General features: G+C 46.3%; 1 pseudogene; it reads right to left on the bottom strand.

Annotated features, from left to right (window-relative positions):
• Window positions 1-1,161: 1,161 nt before the first annotated feature.
• Window positions 1,162-2,291, bottom strand: LOC102875949 (annotated as a pseudogene).
• Window positions 2,292-3,735: the final 1,444 nt, after the last annotated feature.

Here is a 3,735-nt window from a genome sequence, read left to right as displayed (position 1 = left end):
CCTTTTCAACCTGTATGCAGAGCAGATTATCCAAGAGGCTGGGCTCTATGAGGAGAAGTGCGGCATTTGGATTGGTGGACGATCTATCAACAATCTGCATTATGCAGATGACACAACCTTGCTCGCTGAAACTGAGGAGGACCTCATGCACTTACTGCAGAGGGTCAAGGATGGCAGCCTTCAGTATGGACTGAGTCTCAATGTCAAGAAGACAAAGATTCTCACCACTGGACCTATCGGTAGCATCAGGATGGATGGTGAAGTGATTGAGATTGTTCACAGCTTCAGTTTGCTAGGCTCCATGGTCAACACTCTTGGCACCAGCAGCCAGGAAATAAAAAAAAAAAAATCTGGCAGTGTAGATCACTATTATCTGTTTCAAATGTCACATGCCAATACATCTTATTCTAATACCTACTATATCAATATCTATACATTCCATTTCTTTCTTAACAATGTCTAATTTTCCTACCTTTATGCTTCTCACATTTTGCATTGAAATCACTAGTGTCTGCTTTCAACTGTTCCTCCTCCTTTGTGTTTTCATATCTGAGGGCTTAGCATCAGTTGCCATATCTGCTAGTCTACTCTAAGTGTACTCTGTTGTACATAAGATTTTTGAAAGCTTGTTATTCTGGAAGTGGAATCCTTCTGCCTAGTGTGTCTTGAATTCTCAGATTTAAAACAGTATCTGACAGACAAGCATTTTACAGAAAGAAGCAGTTGAAAAACATGCCCCAATTATAGATTTAACCAATAGATTCATGTGTGTCTTGACCCGTCTCTTTCCCACTCCACCAGTATCCCCTTTCACTCCTGTATATCCCATTCAGCACCTCATTACGCCTATCCAGCCCTTGACATGATGGCTTAGGTTTGAAGCTATCTGTGCTTCTTTGATGTCTAATACCTCACTGCTGCTGGTGTCTTATGCCAGTCTCTCTTGAGTTTAGGAGCCTTTAAGTCCAAATTACAGGTAACTAGTATTAGGGAAGGATTTCTATCTCAGACAGTTCTGAGGAAAAGGTCTTTGCCTTGAGTTTCTGCTCTAGAAATGACTTTTTTTTTTTGCAGGTAAAACAAAAAGAGCTTTATTTATGAGGAAGTTTAGACAGGTTGAAGCCTGCACAGTGTCACCAATGCCACGAGGACCACAAAGAACTAATCCAGACTCATGTCCTCTTTTTCATCCTTTTTGTCCTTGGCCTCGCCTTCTTTGGGCTCTGATTTAGAGCTGTTCTGCATGGCTTTGGCAAACGCTTCCAAATCGCCCTTGTTGGCGGCCTCAACCGCTTCTACAGGCAGGCCAAACTGGCACATGAGGGGGCCCAGCTGCCCCGAGGCCAAGGCCACGCTAAACATGCCCAGGGCCTGCTGGAACTGGGGAGAGGTCAGCATCTTCTGGATCTCCTCTGCGGTCTGTGGCAGCGACTCCCCTGAGGGCAGGTAGGGCAGCAGGCGCTCCTGAACTTTGGTATTGGCGAGGATGGGCGCCATCATCTCTGGCGTAAGCACGCTGGCCAGGTCGACTTGTTGGCCGCTACCTGCCCCGGCCGGCACGTTCATAGTGTGGCTAAAATGGTCTGCAGATCACTCAGCTGGACGGGCTGGGTTGGACGGGCTGCCGTGCTGGTCCCATTACCTGAAGTGGGCGCGTGTCGCTGAGGCAGTTGCTGGCGCAGAAGGGGCTGGGTTGGCGCGGGCAGCAGAGGGATTGGAGGAGGGGTGACAGCAGCCGACTGACCCCAAGAACTGGATGAAGATCTGCTGGCCGGCTCCACTTCCCAGTAAGCTGGCCAGGTTCGGCCCAGTAAGGGCCCCAGTCTACAGAGGCCACCCAGGCCTGCAATCCCATCAGCTGCATCAGCTGGCTGTGACACATTCCCCAGCAGAGGCTCGCCACTGCCGCTGGCCCCTAGCTCCCTGGGCATGGAGGCGGTTGTATAGGTCCTTGTCCATCTTGGGCTCCTGCATCCAGAAAAAGAGGCACTTGGATCCTGCCTTGAACTTGGGCACATAAACCCTCCCACTGGGGCACTGGGGCAACCTCTTAAATTCAGTCACTGGGGAGGATGACCAAGTCGTCCTATATGCTGCCTGACGTCCTTCCAGCAGAAGTGGAAGAGGCAGTTGTCGGTCTGCTGAATGTACACCAGCGCCTTCTGTTTGTCTGGGGTGACGATGGTACTTTCCAGCGACATTTTTTCCCTTGGAACTCCACCAGGTACTTGTTTGAGGAGACCCTGGAGCCCCGGCACCAGGCTTGGAAACAGAGCCCCCGAGGTGGTCATCCTGGCTGTGCACGGTCGCTGAGAGGTGCAGTCCAAGCGCTCTTCTCTAGAATTGACTTCTTGTGACTTAGTGCCTCTTTTCTTCCATTCGTAGCATGCTGCTGTCAGAGTAGGATAATTTCCCAGGAAAGGATGATGTGTCCTCTAGATCTGGTATAAGTGGTGTTTTTTTGGCCTGAGGGCCTAAAACTAATTAAGCAGGCAGGCCCTGCCCGCTGGAATTCTGGGAGTGTGGGCATACTTTTGGCTTCAAGAAACTTATAAGCAGACACTTAAGCAAGCAGTTACTGTATATTTATATTACTATTAATATCAATATGTACTTGGTAACGTGTATATATGTGCATAACTAGAACTATAGATTGTTTTCAAGAAGTCAAAAATAGTTTGAAAAAGAAGCAATTACCTGTCCCACTCCAATGTAGTAAAGGAATAATCAGAATTTAAAGCATCACAGGTCTAAAAAATGGCAGTGTTTTGAAAAAGTATATTGTTTATTGATTTTAATTTATTTACTATATAAAGACTGATGTTATGCAGAATAATGTACATAACACTGGTTTATTGTTGTTGTGTGGTTGTTATGTGCCATCGAGTCACCTGAAACTCATAGCAACCTTATTTACAATAGCTATGAACTTGTCCTCTCTTAAGTCAGTCTAACTCCGATACAGATAGCCCCATTACCCCAGTTACTGTGTCAATCCATCTCATCTGTTGTCTTCCTCTCCTGTGTTATCTCTCCACCTTCCAAGCATGATACCCTCCTCCAAGACCGATCCTTCCTGGCCATGTGCCCAAATTATGTGAGATGGAGCTTCAAAATCCTTGCCTCCAAGGAGAAACTTGGTTTCACACTCTCCAAGACAGACTTATTTGTTTTCTTGGAGGTCCATGGTACATTTAAGACTCTTCTCTATTACTACACTCAAAGGCAATGATTCTTCTGTCATCTTAGTCACCCAGCTTTCTGATGCACAGGAAGTAATTGTGAAGACCATGGTCTGGATTAGGCACACTTTAGTCCCTAGACTGACATCATTGTTCTTCTGCACTTTGGAGAGGTCCCTAACAACAGACTTCCTCAACGTAATTTTTCTTTTGAATTCCTGACAGCTGGTGCCAAGAGTGTTGATTGTGGAGTCAAGCAAGCTTGACACATCCCTAACACACTCCATTTCTTATTTTGAACCATGCAGTGTTTTCTTGCTCTGTTCTGAGGACTGCTTCCTGCTCCAGGTATATGCATGAGAAAAATGAAGTATCCTAGGATTCTCATTCTTATGTGTATGTGTACACACACTCATTCTTTATTTCAGGGAGCTCCAGTGGCCTAGTGGTTGGAAGTTGTGCTGTAATATGAGAGGCCCAAAGGCTTATGATTTGAATCTACCAGATACTTCACAGGAAAATGATGGTCAATATCCTAAGTGATTAACTGTCT

This window comes from Elephantulus edwardii, unplaced genomic scaffold (assembly GCF_000299155.1).
Source record: "Elephantulus edwardii isolate Elephantulus edwardi_28Jun2011 unplaced genomic scaffold, EleEdw1.0 scaffold00084, whole genome shotgun sequence".
In the NCBI taxonomy this organism is placed as follows: domain Eukaryota; kingdom Metazoa; phylum Chordata; class Mammalia; order Macroscelidea; family Macroscelididae; genus Elephantulus; species Elephantulus edwardii.
The sequence above is the reverse complement of the archived record's forward strand: the minus strand, read 5'-3'. Positions and strand labels throughout refer to the sequence as shown.